The 20618-nt window shown below is 38.7% G+C and overlaps 1 protein-coding gene across 7 annotated transcripts in view; it reads right to left on the bottom strand.

The window, feature by feature from the left end:
• The window catches only part of PRLR (prolactin receptor), a 149383-nt gene that overhangs the window by 31704 nt on the left and 97061 nt on the right, over window positions 1-20618 (bottom strand). Inside the window, exon 1 of one of the 7 annotated variants that reach the window (XM_064735642.1) lies at window positions 448-482. The exons of the other annotated variants lie outside the window; for them this stretch is intronic. The gene's annotated coding sequence lies outside the window, so the exon portion shown is untranslated. Of the gene's footprint in view, window positions 1-447; window positions 483-20618 lie in introns of those variants that run through there. 7 annotated transcript variants of the gene reach the window in all.

Below are 20618 nucleotides of genomic sequence, written 5' to 3' on the forward strand. Positions count from 1 at the left end.
TGCCCAACTAGATTAACATGAATGTACCAGTTTGCCCTGTTCCTCTCTGGAGTTTGCACCCTTGGTTAAATAATGAAGAAACAGCTACTTAACCATTTGGAGAAGAAAATATTTCAAGGATAAAAAATATATTCTACACTAGACCAAAATCTATTTTAACACTTGTCTCCAGTATGCTTCTACTATTTGGTGAAAAAAGAATAAATGAAGAAATTTTGGCAAGGGCATGTATCAATGCATCAGGCTGCACTTGTTTTTCAGCAAATATTCTTGATTCACTGTGTATTGTGCAGCTTCAGTGCCTGGGAAATTTCTTATTTGCACAAAGTCTCAGATTAGATCTATGGTGTGTACAATAATTACCAAGTTTTATAGGCCTCATTACACTGTGTATGACTTAACCTTGGAACACTGGAGTCAATGCTGGCGTACTCTGACATGGCATACCTCTTCAAGATTATAAATCCACATTCAACTTAGTGGCCAAAGGGGAAGGTGGAAAGGGGGTGTTATGACCTTTTCAGAGTGATCCTTTCAGAGCTAATTGCAAGAAAAAGCATCCGATTTTTACCTAAAAGAAACTGAAACCAAAATTAAAAAGTTTCAATAACTGTAGGTAGAGAAAGATTAAATTTTTTATGCCCAAGCATCTGAAATGTCAGTTTTGCATCTTTTAATCCTATGAAGACTATCTCACAAAATCATAATGCCCCCTGCCCCCACCCAAATTTGAAGTTAGTAAGTCTGAAATAGCAATGACATTTGTTTTAGAAGTATTTCATATCTACAAGGAATCAAAGAAGAGGCAAAGAAGTGTCAGAAGCATTCATGCTTGCCTTCTGTAGTGTGGACTTAAATGGTACACTGCAGCAAACTAGGAAATTTTAGTTAGAACTGATATAATTTGAAGCATGTTAATCTAGATCACTAGAAATCAATTATCAGCCTCTGTAATTACCATCAATCCATTTTGTTTCATATCCCAACACAATAAACTTTAATTTTTAGGGTTTTTTGCAGGCACCCAGTTACCCAATCATATTTCAAATGGTAAAAACATTCATTTTGTGTGTAATCCACTGTATTTCTTCCACAATCCCTGGAATAAAAACCTTATGCTGACATTTATGAAATGGCAGGAGGAAAAATGCTGTAACTGTGGGTATTACTTTAGGTAATAAGAGCAAGGCTTTTAAATACTTGCTTGCATAAAGGCTGACCTTTTCCATTGATATAAAAGTAATTTCTATTGTAACTTGGATCCACCCTTTAGTCATTATTGCTACCTGCATCTTTTCAAGTTCTTTTTTCAGTGATGCCTTTATGTTTATATGTCTGAGTCTGCCTGGCTTCATGCCCTAGGTCACAGCATATTTTATACAACTGAAAGGGAAAAATCATGGGAGACTAGCACAGTCATGTTTTAAATTCCTATTTTAATTTAATCTTTGATTTGCCCCACTGACAGTATGTTGAATATATTATCTGACACTGTTAAAATCCTCACAGCAGATTTTCAAATTAAATTCTGGTTTTTTTTTAAATTTTAAACTGGCCATGGTAGAAACCTTGAGCCAAAACTGTTCAGGTTTCTATCTTCCTTAAGGTCTGCTTCCACTTGAAATCTGGGCTTCCTGCAGATGGTTACACCTCTGACAAGGCTGTCAAAAAACCGGTCTTGGGTGATGAACACCAGCACTCAGAACAAAACAAATGTGAAGCAGCTCAGAGAAGAACTCTGAGATCATCAAGTCTCACACCTGTGACTGATTGACACCTCGTCAACCAGACCACAACACAGAGTGCCACATCCAGTCATTTCTTGAGCAACTTCAGCACCTCCCTGAACAGCCTGTTCCAATGCTTGACAACCCTTCCCATGAATAAATTCTTCCTGATGTCCATCCTCGCCCTCCACTAGCACAACTTGAGACAATTTGACAATTTCACCTTGTCCTGTCACTTGCTGCCTGGGAGGAGAGGCTGACCCTCACCTGGCTACACTCACCTTTTGGGGAGTTGCAGAGAGTGATAAGGCCCTGCTTGAGCCTCCTTTTCTCCAGCATAAACATCCCCAACTCCCTCAGACACTCCTCACAGGATTTACTCTCTAGACCCTTCACTGGCTCAGTTGCTCTTCTCTGGACTTGAGCTCACAGAAAACACTAAGGCTCCAAGAACCAGCCACAAAAGTGCATAGAAGAGGGAATTTTCCTTGTGCCTTAGAGAGTTTTGTCCCAGGTGCAGCTGAGAGAGAGCAGGGAACTCAGTCTGCAACGTTGCTGTCTGGATGAAGAACAGGTTTGAGGTTATCTCAAGATGATCTTTCAAGACACAAATAGCAACAGAACCTTAAGAGAGCAAATCTGTTGCAGACAGTATGGATGGGTAATTGAAGCATTCTGAAATCTTTAGATGTGAAAATACATTTTAAAAGTAAGCAGACAAAATGAGTAATGGAATTCCATCGGGTTGTAAATACCATTTTTCTGCTTTTTAAACTTGGCTTACTTAAAGCTGATTTTTACTTCACTTTCAGAGTCCCATCTGCATTTAAACATTTGCATAGCTATGTTCTAAATAGTATGTTGATTGATACAAAAGTTATTAACTGTTCAACAATACAGATCAATTATTCTTCACAGACAAATGCTGCTGAGTAACAAATATAATAAGAATATTTTCAGTTCAACAGCCACCTCTGTGCTGTTCTTAACTGGTTCAGAAGCCTACAGCCTACCTCAATTCTCTATCCTGGACCACAGTGTGAGCTCCTCTGGATGCACAGACACCCAAATCATGCAGAGTGAGTCAGCCACAGGCATACAATCTGAACACTCAGCACTATGTATGATGGATATGTCGCTGTCTTTTGAGGAAGCTTTAAGCACAGTCAGAATGACATGTTGCTCTATCCAGATAAGAGATAGACCCCTGCTTTGGAAGGTTAAATAAACATGGCAACACTTAGCTACTGCTCACAGCCCACTCAGTGCTTGAAAAAGAAATCAAGGGGACAGTGCTTTTAATAGAGATTTCTGTAATATTCCTCCTCCAGAGGTGAAAAAGAACAGTAGTTCTGCAAATTGTTGATGCAGCCTGGATTGCAAAATCTACTCCATTATTTCAGTTTCCCACTCTTACTGATCAGCTTTTTAATCACACAAACAAAATTCATTCCTTGAAAGATGAAATGGGTGCTTGCAAACACTGATGCATACATAGATGCATATGAAAGGAAAAGGTCATGGACTCTTTTTTAGGTCTCAAAACTTTTAACTTGAACAGGAGTGCTTACTTTTTAAACCTGTGTATACCTAGAAGAGTTACACAAGTTACATTTTCTATACTGTTGCATAGAAAACCAGAAAATCTCCAAGTCAACAAGTACACAGTAACAACCATACTGCTAAACAAAGTATACTCTTTATTCTTCAGGAATCTGAAGATTTAGCAGCAGGCTCTCAGAGTCTGTTTTGATAGGGAATTAAATTCACTAGTATACACTTTAACATGAAATCAGTTGTATGTCACTGAAATTAATGCATTTTTGCCACAGTGCATTAAATATATATAATCAATTCTTTACTAGAAATTAACGGGAAATAATTTGTTCTTTTAGTATCATGATAGGGCAAATACTACAGATTATGGGGTAAATGCATCAAATAGAGATGTAAACCACCAGCAGAATGCACTGCTGCACCAAAAATATCAATAACAATGTTAAAAACCAGCTGCAGAAACACAGACAGCAAATATTTAAATGAGATGCAATCCTCCATATTGTCTGCAACTGAAATTGGTAGGAACCGTCATTGCTTCAAAACCTTTCAAACTAGAGTCTTGGTTTAGACATGTGCTGCTGCTGCTGCATTAGACCTGGCATTATTTGTAGTTTCCACTGTGGAAGTTCAAGTTTTGGAAGACAAAACTCCACATAAAAGGAGGGGAAAAAATTGAGAGCAGACCATCATGGTGGACACCAAATCTTCCAGATACCCTTCTAGAGTTTGAGAAGACTGAAGGGTGTATCAGAAAGCTCACGTATGTTCTGCTGATGAAGAGGCAGAATTAGAACTCAGCTCCAGGGTTTTACTCCCATCCCTTCCAGTAGCTGAGTCTCTGACATCTTGTTCATCAGATAAATGGGTGGGCAAAATGTGTGGGCATCTCACTGAGAAGTGTGTCTTTTTAACTACACTTACAGTTTCCAAGCTGATTGAAATTAATGCCTCCAAGATATGCTGTGACTTTGAGGACTTCAGATTGAAAGGATTATTCAGAGATGAATTATTGGTAGTAGTGATTTTGCTGTAAATAGCTAAAAAATCCAAGTGGCAGAAATTTTAGCAAACATTTCAAGGAATCACAAAACGGATGAAGTTAGAAGAGCTTTGGAGAATGCCCAGTCCCCTGCAGTGCTCAAAGCAGGGTCAGGTAGAGCAGTTTGCTCAGCATCGTGTCCAGCTGGGCTTTGATTATTTTCAAGGACAGAAATTCCACCATCTCTTGGGACAGACATTGCCCCTATTTGACTGCCCTCACAGTAGAAAAGTTTTTTCTTGTATTTAAGTGCATTTTCCTCTACTACTGTCCATGCTACCTCTTGTGCTTTCTCTGGATGCCACTGGGAAGAGCCTGGCTTAATCTCTTCACTTCCCCATCCACCTATTGATTAATTGTTCTGTTTTCCTGGTAGAATGATTCCATCTCTTTATTATCTTAGACCATTTTCTGGACTGTGGTATGCCCATGTTTATTTTCTACTAGGGAGCTCCAGATAGAATACCAGGTACTTTAGTCTGAGGCTGTCAAACCCTTCAGGACAACACTTGAAAAATAAAGCTGAAATATACAACTAATTCCATTGAGTGAGAAAGGGAGCAATAATGAGGACAGCTCTGAGAAGAACTCTGCTTTAGAGCTCTGCAATGCTCATTTTCCACTGGTGTACATGTATAGGAACTGGCACAGAGGATCAGAAAATTCTGGTTCTAATCCTGGATCTCCTATTTTATTTTATATGATCTTTTTCCATTAGTCAAAATCTGATTCCTTTTTTAGAGCAAATCTGCTCCTAACAAAGGCATCAGCCAATGACTGAATTCCTTTACAAACCACTTTATTTTTGACTTTACAGCCAAACCATTAAGTAAGTCACATAAATTCTGAACCTGGGAACAAACTGTCATCCTTCAGAAAGTTCATCTGTTTGTGTTTGGCTAACTGCACGGAAAATAAAAGCTTTGTCATTTCTTGGTATTTTTTTCTCTCCCTCCATTAGCATTCAGGTTGGTAACCCCTAACGAGAGCTACATGCTTGGCATTTCCATTTGAGTGTCATTTTCACTGATTGCAATGAAACTATATCCCAGAATGTCTTAATGATAATAATTTTATAAAAATCCTAGACTGACAGCACACATATTATTGCTGAGGAACATGAGTCTTTGTCCTTTATAGCATCTACAAAATATGCAGGTCTGTTTTTCCTGCAGCTTAAGTTACACAATTATGTTTGACACTAAAACCCAGCCACGGTTCCTACTTTTAGGATCAAAACAGTACTAGGTTATGACATCTGAGTGGAGCACCTGACCGTGGTGGGTTGGCCCTGTCTGGGTGCCAGGTGCCCACTAAAGCTGCTCTGTTGACTGCTTAGGGGAGAGAAAACACAAGGAAAGGCTCCTGGGTCCAGATAAGTCAGGAAGAAATCACTTACCAGTTACTCCCACAGGCAAAACAGACTTGACTTTGAGAAATTAGTTTACAATATTACTAATCAATTCAGAGTAAGATAATGAGAAATATGAGCAAAACTTAAAGTACTTTCCCCCAGCCCCTCCCTTATACCCAGGTTCAGCTTTACTATCTATTTGTCTACTCCCTCCCCTCTCCCTGCCCACCAGGGTAGGTGGCTAGGGAGTGGGGGCTGTGGTCAGTTCACCACACAGAAAAGACTCCTCACATCCTTCCCCTTCTCCTATGGGGTCTCTCCCACGGGAAACAGTCCTCCACAAACTTCTCCTACTCAACATGACTGTTTCCTGTGGGCTGCAGTTCTTCATGAACTGCACCAGTTCATGTGGGTTTCCTCCACAGGGTGCAGTCCCTCAGGAAAAGGCTGCTCCACTGTGGGCCCACAGTGGGGTCACAGCTCCTGCCAGGAGCCTGCTCCAGTGAGGGGCTCTCTGCACAGGCCACAGCTCCTGCCAGGGAACCTGCTCCAGTGAGGGGCTCTCTGCACAGGCCACAGCTCCTGCCAGGGAACCTGCTCCAGTGAGGGGCTCTCTGCACAGGCCACAGCTCCTGCCAGGGAACCTGCTCCAGTGAGGGGCTCTCTGCACAGGCCACAGCTCCTGCCAGGGAACCTGCTCCAGTGAGGGGCTCCCTGCACAGGCCACAGCTCCTGCCAGGAGCCTGCTCCAGTGAGGGGCTCTCTGCACAGGCCACAGCTCCTGCCAGGGAACCTGCTCCAGTGAGGGGCTCTCTGCACAGGCCACAGCTCCTGCCAGGAGCCTGCTCCAGTGAGGGGCTGCTCTCTGCACAGGCCACAGCTCCTGCCAGGAGCCGGCTCCAGCACGGGCTTCCCATGGGGTCCCAGCCTCCTTCAGGCACACCCAGCTGCTCTGCTGTGGCTCCTGCAGGGGCTGCAGGGAAATCTCTGCTCTGGGGCCTGGAGCAACTCCTGCCCCTCCTCCTTCACTGACCTGTGTCTGCAGAGCTGCTCCTCTCACACACTCTCACTCCTCTCTCTCTCCCTCACTTTCTGTGTGCAGCAGTTTTCATCCCAAAAGTGCTGCCACTGTTGCTGATGGGCTCAGCCTTAGCCAGTGGTGAATACATCTTGGATCTGTCAGCATTAGCTCTGTTAGATGTGGGAGAACTGAAGGAAATGTAATCTCACCTGCTACGAAACCCTTCTCACACAAAACCTGCTAGGAGATGTCACCCCCTGCTACGAAACCCTTCTCACACAAAACCAATACACTGACTGAGGACATTGTGAATTGAGGAAATGGGTTCTTTGCCAGCTCTACCATGGCAGCATAGAGAAAGAAAATGCTCATCCTGGTTGTTATAATGATTAATGTACCATCCCTCTTCTCAAGCCAGGAGATGAGGTTTGAATCACAGACAGCTGGTAGGAAACAAAATTGTTTTCAAGTAATTCCATTCTACACAGTAGTATTAACCTTTGTTGATGGTGTCAGGGTATGATGAGTGGCTTGGGACATTGCTTACCCCTACACCCTCAGCTGCACTGAATACATCTTGGCCACTGATAACACTTTGTGCCCTTGAATATAGTAAGTCTGTAATTTTGTGAGAACAAAAGCTCTCTTAGTTACAATTTTGCAATACTGACTCAACAGAAGTTAAGCTCTGAAATGCGTCAATAACACATGACTAAAGCTGAGACCAGCCTGGAAGAAAAAACCATTTTTTTCCATGCAGTGGAACTAAAAAAACTTGATTTTCTAAGTTATTTCACCTTGCCATTTTAACACTAGCTTCCTCATTCCTGATATCCTCTATTATACCAGGAGACAGAAAGGCTATGGCTGGGCTGGAGATAAACTTATGTCAATAGGTTCTTTCTACACAAGTTGGCTTGAATGGCCAGCATACATATGCTGACAGTCTAACAGGTTTTTGCCAAAAGGAACCTCATGTTAAATAAATTCTGCACAATCTTCCTTTCATATCAGCAGAAATACTAAGTATTAGAGATCTCTGTTCTGTTCATTTGACAATTTTTGGAAAAGAATTATTTGTATTAGCTTTAGGAACTTTACCTACTTTTATAGAAGATTTATACTAGACAATAGTATAAAAATAAAGGAATAGGCCTACAGATTGTGAGTTAACCTCACATCTCTAGTAAACAAATAGCAGTTTCATGTTCCAAATATCCAATAATTATTTTTAAATTTAATTTTATTTTTTATGGTAAGTCTGTAGCAGTGACCATTGTTTTTCTTCACTTTGTTCATGCAGTTCTCTTTTTATGGGTTGCCACTGGAGTAAAGAGGGCACAAAGAAGGTTTTAAAAAACATGTGGACTACAAATTATTGTCTGTCTTAGATAAGAATGAACTTGTTTGGTCATCTGCCTAGAAACCAGGAGGCATAAGTTAAATTATCATCTCATTCTAGGAAAATCAGTCCTAAATATCTTATTTCTTATCGAATGCACTAATCTAGACTAGAATTGTTTTATTGTCCTCTTTTTCTTATTCTGGTTGAGAATGCAAGAGTTAAAGTGACAGAAAAACGTATAACCAGGACAGAGTTTAACTATAGGTTCATCTTTAAGGTACTTGGATGGGAAGGAATGAAGTTTCCTTGATCCTTGCTCAAATTTTCTCTTTATTTTAGTGGTGGCTTAATATAAAATGAATTAAGAGATCTGAGGGAAGATGCACAATACTTTAGAATCATAATGCAAAAAAATATGCAAGGTACGCTGGATCTGAATGCAGACGTGAAAAATTGCTATTTAATTGGCAGGGTAGTTGAGACTGCTGTAGAAGTTAAGGAAGAACATGGAAAACAAAGAGGTTCGCATGACTGATCAGGAACTGTCTTTGGGCCTTGCCTAGTTTGCTCTGCTGGTGACAAATTCCCAAAGAAATGTCAAAGAGACAGGCCAGTAGTTTTCTTTGGACAAAAGTCAGAAGGAAAGGTTTGGAGTTGTAGATTCTTTGGCAGTCACTACAGAGAAGACAGATGGAGTAGTCTATACAGATTAATGCAGAATACAACGTGGGGGGAGAATGAAAGAGGATCAAGAAAAGACCTCAGCAGAGAAAGAAGAGAGGACATGCTGTAGCAGAATTGTGGAAGACAGAGGTAAAAGGAAAACTGTCTCCTTTTGTGTGTGTCTGTACATGTGAGCATGCAGAAGGGAAGGGAGGCTGAGAAAGAAAAGACTGTGGTAGGGGAAAAAGGACCAAATTAGTTACATTTGTATTTTTTTTAGAGATAAATCAAATACTTGGCAATTAATTGATATTTCACAAGTTGCATATTAAACATTGAAAGTTTGCATATAAGGACTTGTGGTGTTGCCACAATTAGCCAACTATTTCTGTTTATCAAACTAGACTTGCAGAAGCATGTATTTGTTTAACTTTCTTTCCAAAAGAAATGTCCTAAAAACATGTTCTAAAAATGTTCTTGAAGAGCAATCAATATTGTTTGTCTGAACACAGGTAAGAAAGCCAAAAAATCTCGGTGACCTTAACTCTAGATTTACAACAGCTGTTTAATGTGGAATGTGGAAAATCAAGTACATGTTTGTTTAGAAATCCATGGAATACTGTGAACATTTGCAGCTTAAATGTTTGAGTAAACAAACCTGCAAGGTTAAGAAGCGTGACATCCATATATTCTCCTGCATGTGTTGAATTACATTATGACAGGTAAATCTTATTGCCAAGACTGAAAAGATCAGCTATGTACAAACTACTTCTTACTGAGAGCCCTGCTAATGAAGGATTATAAAAGCAGAGATAATTGTGTGGGACATGCACACAGGAATCATTTAATTCAGGAAATGCTGAACACAGAAAAGGACTCTGTTTGTATGGAAGCAGATTGTGAAAAAATGCACTAAAAATTGAAAACAAAAGCATAAACACCCAGTAGTGCCACCAAAATTTTGTGGGACTTACTAGGGTTTAGCAGAACAGCACAAACCCACAGAACTAAAAGAATAATTCAAGCAGGAGGATCTCTAATCCATCCTCTGCTGAAGGCACTTACCCATGAGACCAGAACATGTTGCTCTGGGTTTATCTATTCACAGCAGGAAAATCTCAAAGATGGGTACTGCACAACATCTCTGAGGCAGCATGTTCCTTAGCATTCCACCACTAAGGACAGACTGGCTGTCCTTAGGGTGAATGAGCAGTACCTGATACTCCATGAGAGCCTCTCCTGTTTCAACACATGCCTCTTGTCTGTTGCCTACCATGCAGAGCCTGCCCTCATCCTCCCAGTGGCTTCCCTGCAGTTCCTGACTGGCGTACTGCCATCAAAATGGAGGCCTTTATTTTTCCTTTCTGTTTATAGCTCTACTGTCCCATTGTCACTGTCTGGTTGTAATCCAAACCCTTTACTTTCCTGGAACACTTTTCTGAATTTTAGGCTGTCTTTCTGATGCAGTAATTGCATATTAATTCTATGATGTTTGTTGCCCCTTCTCCATCTTGGAAGCAAATGAAAAGTGTGAAATGAAAAGGATAGTTCCTTCAGTCACATTTGGCTAAGTGTGAACAATCTAGGAAAAAAAGAAAAAAATACTTGACCTACATGAAAAAGGGTATGCCAGCACTAACCTAAAATGAATGTCTGTATTTCTATAAAAGGATACAAAATCATTGAAATAGATCATGAAAATTCATTCTAAAGAGCTACTGCTGTTTCTTCAAAACAGTTCTAACTTGAAATGATAATTTTGTTTAATTTTTCTGGAAGAAGTGTTATTAAATTAAAAAATAATTAATCAGCTTCCACAGAACTGTCAGCTAGGACAGCAAACAGATCTAACCCCTCCCCACGAAAACACTAAAAAAACCAGTTATGTGTGAGACAATTACCAAGTCATACATTGACACTGAATTATTTGCCTTGTTACACTGTGTATTTTGACTTTCCTCTGTTCAAATTCGACTTCCTTCTGTCTGTCTATGGATGCAGTTAGAAATCCACTTAGTAGCACATAAGCTGGTGGTCTCAGTAGGGAGGGAAGGCAGTACCAGGGGTTCAGCAAAGACTGTGAGCCAGCCTGTGGGCTCTCACACAGGGCAAATGGCTGATAATGAAACAGCCTTTAAATCAGGGAATTTGTTACTGCCTCAGGTTTACACATTTTGACTGCTGTAATATTATCAGCCTTCCCTAGCTCGTTTGGGATGAACATTCCAAAAACTGCACAAGAACAAACAGTAAAAAACTACAACAATCCACTGCTAAAACAAAACCTATTCAAACTTTGTGTGCAGAAGAAATAGTTCAAGAACATTTTGTGCTAGGGGAAAAAGTAATTCTGAAATCGGCAAGGCTAGGAAGAGCTTGGCCTGATGCAGCTGCCTGTCATTACAGATGAAAAAGATTAGCACAGGTGGAAATGCATTTTTCTCTGTCATTTTCATGAGAGCTGCGTGTTCCCAACCCTAGTGTGTTCCTGTTAATGTCACTGTCTCCTGTTAGGGGAGGTGCAACATGGCCTCCTGGCCTGTTAGAGACTGTTTGCATGTTTAATAACATCACTGAAAACAACTGTTCAGCTTTTCAGCTTCTCAAATGAATGCAGTTATGTCCATAACAAATTATCAGTTCATTATTCTTAGCCCGTAAGGCTGGAGGTATCTCCCCAAGGCCCTGTGAAAACATCCATAATTCTCTTCATGGTGGCAAGAGGTGGATGTTATTTCCTCAAGGATGGGTAAAATCAAGATTGATATGCAGAGAAAAGACACCACCTTGCCCTTACTCAGCAACAGAAAATACAGCAAGGTTTTGAAATTCTCGTATGTTTTCTCACTTTTTTTTCCTTTTTTTTGTTTTTGGTTATGCAAGACACAAGCCTTGCGAGTATCACTGATGTTGTTTTTGTGTTGTATGGGGAGTGCAATGCCTTCTTCCTCACACAACATGAATATGTAAGTACTTTGTGGATACTTGGGAAACACTAAATAATTTCCACTCTGACTCAGAATGCATTCTAGAACATGGGAAAAGTAAGATCTTTATTTTAAAATAAAACTATGCTGTTTATATGCAGTACCTCTGGAAAAAGGCTTAGAAAATTTCTAATATTATAATGCAGCAGAGCTCCAGTAGTATCTTTAGTGATTAAACTGATTTGAAGATAAAAATATTAGTCTCCCTAGTTTTGTGTATAAACAACTGAAATGAAAACCTGAATACCAATTCTTAGAGTGTCCCCTTCATCACAATAAATAGACCAATAAGATTTCCTGGGATTCCTCTCTTGAAATATTTACCTTCCCTATTTTTGAATGTCAGTAACTTTGTACTTATTCTTTCTATTCTCTTGTTGCATTTTCCTTTGCTATATCTTCTAAAAAGGCACTTATTGCATCAGCTGGTCTAATTTTTCAGAAGCTTTCCCTTATTCAGATAAATAAAGAACTTTTTATACAAATAAGTGGAGAAAATGTACCTCTCTTTTAGTAAACAGCTGATTTCAACTCCACAGAGGTAATTCCAATACAAAAATAAAAAATGTCAATACAGCTTACTATTTTCCTGCCAAATTTCACAAAAGCTTCACAGCTTCTCTCACACCTCATCAACTGTACAGAAATTACCATTATTTCAATCTTCTGTGATAGCACAGTGAGTGAAATACATTGAATACAGTGGAAAAGAAAACTTGGAAGGTTAATTCACCTGTCCCAGCTCTTATGACTATATGTATTTTTTAATTTTAATACTGTATGTATTTTTCCTGTTTAAAAAAAGAAAGATAAAGTAAAACCATAACCTTTCCTTAAAAAAAAAAATTACCACCTTTTGCAAGATGATGTAAAGTTAGGTTTTTAAGGATCATGCAAGCTGTTTTTGCACCCCATACTATTCTTAAATGAGTTGCTAACAAAAATACTTTTTATAATGTTGCATTTTTACACTTTATTTTTCAAACTCCAGGTTGAGATGCATTCCTCTAGCTAAACACCTTAAAAACCAAGAGGGATCAAGTAGAAAATCACAAACTAAAAAGGAGTTTGGAAGAACTTGTAGAAGAAATAACTGTTGATGAAAGTATTCTTGGAAGCCAACAATGACACTGAGTGTTTCACAAAAACCTCTACAAAAGAAACAAACCTGCATATCACAAACCTCAGATTATTAATTTAAGCCTTCACTGCCTGTCCCAGTGAGATGAAGTATTAACTTGTCCCTTAAACGTTTTTTTATGCTGTGGAAAGAAGTGAAAGACAAAGTCTATATTGACCTAAATGTATTTGATGGAAGAACAGGAACAATGATCTTGACACAGTATACTACAAAAGAGCAGAGCCACAGGTTAGGGATGGGTTTTGTGGGTAACTGCAGCAGAGCTGAACAGCCCTCAAGGGTTAGGAAAAGGTGCTTAAATGTTCTACAAAGAAATGAAGAGCCTGAGTGCACTGACTGCAGAAGAAGAGGAGGAAGCAGAAAAAGAAGATTAGTTTAAGCAGACTCCATGCAGGAGCTGTTTTCAGTAGCTGGATTTTTCTGTAAGGAAAAGGAGTCTTTATATTTCAAACCATTACTGTGTGCATAAAATATAAAATTTTAGGTCTAATTTTTGAAATTAGAAAGGAGGCATTGCTGAATTTGAACCTTCAAAAGTTTTATGCTTTGCTGTATCCATATGCCCTAGATAAAAGTAAGCACTATTTACTTAAACAATTAGCTGACTACTGACCACACAGACTTCAGTTAATGATTTACACATCCAGGAAAGGAAGCCCTCGGATATATGTACATCAGTAGGGTAAAGCAAATTTGCAATAAATTCTGCTGCCATGAGGTAATAAAGTATTTTCTTTAACTCTGTGACTGTAAAGAACCAAAACCCTGTTCAGTCACAAAGCATTTGTCTGCCTGGTCTCACCAATCCTAGCTGCTTTATAGGCTGCGACAGCAAGCAGCCTTGCTCCATCACAGGATAATGTGCATCAAAGAGGTAAGAATGAGAAAAAAACACCAGCTTGTCTTGGTTATCCAATGCCTTACTGGCTCAAACAGATCATGTAAACACACACAATTATGGAAGCAAAACAGCAGATCAAAGTAAGGAAGCTATGGGAGAAAAAAGCAAGAGAAGACATGTAGAAGGCAGATGTAGATAAAAAAGTATACTTGACACTAAGAGCTGAGGTTGATGGTAGCCTAAAAAAATGATATGAAAAAGTAAATCTCAGCAGCAGAGAATTCTGTGCTGCAGAAGCAAACTTCAGATCTTTGCACAACAGAAAAGAAGACTGTCGCCTAAAGAACAGAGCTGAAAAATGTTCTGTCTACAATATCACATGTAGACATAATAATTGTTGTTTTTAAATTTTCAAGATTTGCTTTAGGTTTTATGCAACCAATACGAGATTAGGTCGCAAATGCATTGATCCATTCAGTTTAATCTATTTTTTCTCAAAAAATCACTGAAGATTATGCAGAACAATACTGTCTCTGTGCAGGAACTCTTTCAGCTCTGAATCTTGATGTTTGCCAAACAAAAACTTGATATTTCATATCACTTTTTATAACACGAAATTTCAAGCATTCTTCTTTCCTACAGAGAGCTGGCACACAGAAAATATGAACAAAAACATGGGCAAGCTGCTAAGAGAAAAAAAAAAAAAGGTTACTTTTAAATAAAGGCAGTATCATTAGAGACAAAGTACTCAAGTCACTGGGTACCTCACCTTCCTAAAACCCTTGGAAATAACAGGATCCTGTTAACCATGGTTTTATTTAAAGAGGAGTATAAATAAGGGATGAAATAGGACTCACCCAATATGCGTGTATGGATATGTACGTACATATGATATGTATGATTCAAGACATTCCAGGTCATTATTCAAAAATTTGTCATCTATTCTGCTTGAATATGCTGATACTCTTATTAATGAGACTATCAGGAAAAATATGGATCTTATCTAAGCTTCTTATTATTAAGTGTGCTGTGATGCAAGATCAGGATAGCTGATCTTAGATGAAGATATATTTATCTATATACCAACACAGAGAGATACGTAACTGAGCTTCAATTAAGTAACAGCTACTTCCTATAACAACTACTTCACTGAATATAATGATGAAACAAAGAGCTTTTGTTGCCTGAGAAAGCATATCTTATACAGTCTTGAAGAGGAAGAGATATTAATTAGGTTTGTTTCCACTTGTCCAAAAATGCTGCCGACTTTAGATCCCAAATATTGATTTTATTCCACTGTGTTACAGGTTGTTCATGTGGGAGGAAAAGCTGCAGCAAGGGAAGGGAACAGAGGCTCAGCAGGTGGGTACAGATTAAATCTCTCCTGCAGCTCCTGCTGTTAAGGCTGTCCAGAAGGAAGAAGGTCTCCAGCTTGTGAGGCAGCTGGGGCTGCCAAAGAAAGAGCTGGAGACTGGTACGTGAGAGGAGATTCATGCTCTATTATTGCTACACTTTTACATATTGTTGGACTTGCTGATGCTGGAGGTCTTTTCCAATCTCAGGGATTCTGTGATTCTATGATACAGGTCCCAGTGATTGATCTGCAAATCTCAAGGACACAATAAAAATTACTTGGGGTCAGGAGCACTCCTAAATAATGAATGTATTTTGTAACTGGGAAAAGAGGAGCTATATTGTTGGTATGAACTAGCCATGTTTTCAGCATGCTGAATAGAGCCAGTCTTTCTAGACATTCCAGGTCATTATTTAAAAAGTCATCTGCTTCTATTCTGCTTGATTGTACTGATACCTAATAATGAGACTACCAGGAAAAATATGGATCTTATCTAAACTACTTATAATTAAGAGTAGTGTGAGGCAAGATCGGAATATCTGATCTTAGATGTATATTTGAAGGAGAAAAATTTTAATTTTGATAAGGCCTGTCTTATCCACTCTCTTTACAATACAATCCATATGACAAAATAAGGACTGGATTTGAAGTTCTATTACACAAGAGGTGTGGGTGCACCAACTGGAGCTCAGACACATTCTAAAAGGTCACACTGCAAGAAGCCTGAGCAGCCTGTAAGACTATGTATATAACCTGCAAAAGTGTCTGCAGCAACTATTTCTGTCAAAATCAGTGTTAGTGACAATGAAAAATGGCAACCCTAAATTGAACTGGAAAAACAAAATACCAGGAAAATACACAGTGAACACACATTTATTTTCTTCAGAAACTCTATTAATTACAGATTTACTCCTTCCATGACATTGCCAGAGTCCATTCCTAATGCTGAATACCAAATTCAGTACTAAAATTTTCCATGAATTCTGAAAAAGATCTCCAGCTTTGAATCACAAATAAAATTCATTGCAAAACAAAAGACATTGGTGCCTTCATGTTTTCCCCTGTATAGTGCAAAGCCTTGATTTGATTTATTTGTGTTTCAGCTCAATCTTTCAGGGTCTGTGAAAGCCCATGATTTTTCCATTGAAAGAAAGATACAGAAATGAAACTGGTGGTTGGCAACCACAGGCAATTGAGCCAAATAAACTTTGTAATTATCACATAAAGAATGAGCAATAATGAACTTTGTTTTTAATCAATCCCTTAACACTACTATGTTGCAGAAAAAAAAAAAATCATACACATCCCTCTTTTGTAAATTACTGCACTTTCTCAAATCATTATCTTATCCCTAATCATGGTCAGTAATAAAAATCTGACAAGCATCAGCTAAGTTAAATATTTAATTATTTTACCTTCTATAGCAACCCCATGGACGCAGTAATCTATTCTGTTCTGCATTTTCCATATTCAGTATATACAGACAAATCTCACTGAATTTAGCATTAGCAGAAGATACACATCTGACACCTGACTGCTACACAGTAGTTTTCTACTTCATTGGGCAAAATATAAAAGCCCCATAAAAGTCAAATTAACAGCTTTCAATGAAACAGAATGCCTGAAAACCTCACACAATTAAAGAAAACCAAAATTACAGTTTGATAAAAGATCAAGGATATCCCTCTGATCTCACTGCCACTTATGCCAACATTAATTGGAATGATTCTAGCATAATAAGTAGCAATACATCTTCAGACAAGAGCAAAAATGTGATGCAAGAAAATGACTTTCAAATTATGAGAGAAACCATGTGAAAACTGCACACATAATAACACATTCAATATCATCCTTGAAAAGAAAACTGTTAAGTATTTGCTAATTAGAATGGCATTTCAAGCAAGATTTTAAGCTAACAAAGTTCTTTACAAATCATCAACCTCTTTTTCATTCTGAAGAATGGTAGCTCACAAAAGTTAACTATTGAGCAATTATTTGTGTAATGGTTTACCAAGGGAACAACAGCTTCAATACTTTGCTTTCAAGACTGGCCACACTTTGAATAATTGCCATAGCTATCTTGAGTTTACTTGACAAATAAACTGGACAATTCATGCCAGTTCAAATTATCAGCAACTGGTTTCCACATATTGATTTAATGTTAGGGTTCCTATTTCTTTATTTGTGTTTACAGATATTTTACATCACAGCGCATGTGGTCTAGGATCAAATTGCACCTCAAATTCAATTCCATTTTTCTCTAATGGTATAGCTGTCTTCTACTGTAGCCCTGTGGGTTTGTAAACACACTATAGCCATTGGTGACAACAGGCAGCACACTGTCCTGACTTTGCAAGTCTGCAGTACTGAAGCATCTCAGGCTTACTTAGATATTTTCTTGGTCTACCTGCACATTTTGCAGGGCTTGTTTAGGTGAAGCATTAATTTTTTACATTTATTTAAGTTTTTGCATCTCTTTTTCTGTATAACTATAATTTTATATAGAATAGTAAGGTGCAGTTATTCTGATATGATGAAATATTTAATAATGGTACAATGATCCAGTCTAGAAGAATACAAGCCTGGTCTGATGCATGAATAAGGACAGAGAATAAGGACAGAGGTTGCAAAGTCAGGCATAAAAAGGAATTATGAGAAATGGGGGGAAAACTAACCCAAACGAAGGTAAATAGCAAGGTGCAGAAGATTAGCAAACAAAGAAAAATGGCTCAAAGTTTATTCTGGGGAAGGGAATGAGGAAAGCAATAATCTATTCCTCTAGCGGAAAACAGCAAGTAACCACAGCATCAATAATTCACTCCTCTGAAAGATCTGAGGTACTTATTTGTCTGCTGCACTGTTCTTTCACCTCTGATCATGCCACCATACTGCACACAGGAACAGAAAGCCCACATGAAAACACAGTGACATCATATAACTGTGTATTTCAGCTATAGGACAGCGATACACAGGTCATCACAAAGAACTCTGGGCTTTATTTACCTGCCTTTGAAGCATGGGATTTTTTCACTGCATGTATATAGAACTGCTATATGTACATGCATGAAAAGAGGAGGCAAAGATGTTTGTAAGATTTAAGATTTAAGCTTAAGATTTAAGCTCTGCAAACAGATTCAGTTCTAAACCTATTCAATGTAATGCTTTGTCGCGTGCACGTCCTTCTGCTGGAATTGCCTATATAGTCAATTATCATTGACTATATCAAGACTATTAGCATTCATTTCTAGTAGCCTTCACAATGTGTAAGCCACCCTTTAGAAACAAGACATTTGCTGGTCTGGACTACTGACTAATGCATAGTTTAGTGTGATGTTGCTACAGCAACTAAAAAGATGAAATTACATATCATATATCATTTACACGTTACTTAGAACATACAGGTTCCTAAAAGCCATTAACCAGACACAGGTGCTGTGATGGAAAATACAAGGATATTTTAAAGCATTCTAAAATATTTTCCATTGTTCTGAAGGAGTAGGGAAGTAAATCAAAGTGATAAACAGCATAAATAAGAGTGAAGAATTTTAAAATAAGAGAGTGTTTACATTTAACATGATAGCAGCATTTCTTGGGGTCCAGTTGCCAAAACAGCATATTTCTAGATCATGGACAAACACTAGACTTTCTACTTCAGTACTAAGTAAGTGTCTCTGGACCACATCACAGTGTGAAGATATTTTGCAGACCATGTGTTGCCCATAGGAAAATTATTCCTCTCTGAATGAAAGCTCGAGAGAATTTCAAAATGGGGGCTTGGTCTTCCACCAGAGGACCTCCTCAGCAAACACATGAGTGTTCATTAAAGTAGTTTTGGTCCTTCAAGACAAGCTAATTACCTCTCATCCTCCCTGCAGAGACACAAACTAATATGAAAATGAAACCAGTATGTGTTTGTGTGGTGTTAGTGGTGGTGATGGATAAATTTAGCAGACAAATGGGGACAATTCAAATTGGTAAATTTCATCATTTAGTGAAGCCATTTATGCATTGAGTTTGAAAGTGATCTCAAAAACATGCAGTTTGTAAGGTCACTGCAAATAGAAAGTACCCATGATTGGGTTAAAATTTTAGATTCACCAAATGGGTGCACATTTTGGATACAAAAGTGAACAAAACATCTGGGAATCAGTCTGGGGATATTTTCCAGACCACAGCAGGAAGATTAATGAACTAAGTCTGTCAGGCTAAAATGGAAGCTTACTGAGGGACTGGATAAGGTTTTGATTTAAGAAAAAAGGAGAAGAAAGAAAAGCAGTAAAACAATCTATAGAGTGGATAGGCCTGCTGCTCATTGTCAAAAAGGGTGTAATTCTTTGCTTATGTATAAACACTACAAAGTTTCATAATTATGTAAAAAGGGAACATTTTGTACTGCCAACAAGAGAAGAAATTCTGTAATGGGAGGATGCCCAGTCTTTTTCTGCATCTGAAGTACCAGAGGGTTTCTGGCACTCATATTGAGAAGAGAGGCAAGCTTCTGCATGTTCAACACACTCTGAGAGCACCATCAGTAAAACCTCTTGAGTGCCCAATGCTTACTGCACTTTCCACAGCATCATCCCCCTGCACAATGCTGCAATATGTCATTTTGGGGCTGGAGACAAAGACAACATGAATCCAGCTGGATTACAGCACCTGCCTTATTTTATTTAAGACTTCTGTGCAGATAGGTTCAAGTTTTGAAAATGCTACCTTCTATGTGGACATTTGTGCCTATAGTCCATAAATGGACTAGGTAAAAGTGCAAAACTGAAGTAAAGAGACTATAAGTGTTACAAATGTCAATACAGGGACAACTGGAAGAGGAATGGAGAGGAAGAACTCTAGTTAATGTCCTTAAGCCTATAACATGCACAAATTTATCACTGCATTGTGATGGAGAATACAAGAAGGTCTTGTATTTGTATTGTATTTGCCTCTTGTAGAGGCAAAGCTTCTATTCACTCAGCTCCTGGTATACTTTTACTGTGTTTCAAATAAATCTTCCATAGATATCAACTCACCTAGATTTGTAATTCAAAAACAGTGAGGTACAATTACCAGCTAAATCCATCCAGCTGGGACACTCCTTCCTCCTTCTGGCAAGGCACATTAATGCCACTGAGCTTACTGGCTCCTACCCATCCTTTGCCTCACACACAAAGAAATCCCTCTACCTCTGGAACAATCAGTCTGACAAACTTTAGCCATGAAAAGAAGCAGAACTGCAGGGAGCCTGTTTCATTATCAGCTAATATGAAGGGCAAAGATTCAAGACAGTGAGATAGATTATAGCTCTGGAAGGAAGGCACCCTTGAGGATGCCAGAAAGGATGGGGCACCCTCCTGAGTCAGTGGTTCCTGAGCACCTGATCAGTGCTAGCACCATGCCTAGTCATGCTCTTACAGTGAAATCTCAACTGCAAGTCTTCCTGAATGTGTTTTGAGACACTATGGAAAAACACGTGTTCTAGCAAGCAGGCACATGCAAGGCTGTCAGAGATGCTCTGGCCAAGTGGAGGATGCCAGTTGGAACAACAAGGACTGGCAGCTTTGCCCTGTGCTTTCTCCAAAGAATTGTTTCAGA

This window comes from Zonotrichia leucophrys, chromosome Z, assembly GCF_028769735.1.
Source record: "Zonotrichia leucophrys gambelii isolate GWCS_2022_RI chromosome Z, RI_Zleu_2.0, whole genome shotgun sequence".
Lineage (NCBI taxonomy): Eukaryota > Metazoa > Chordata > Aves > Passeriformes > Passerellidae > Zonotrichia > Zonotrichia leucophrys.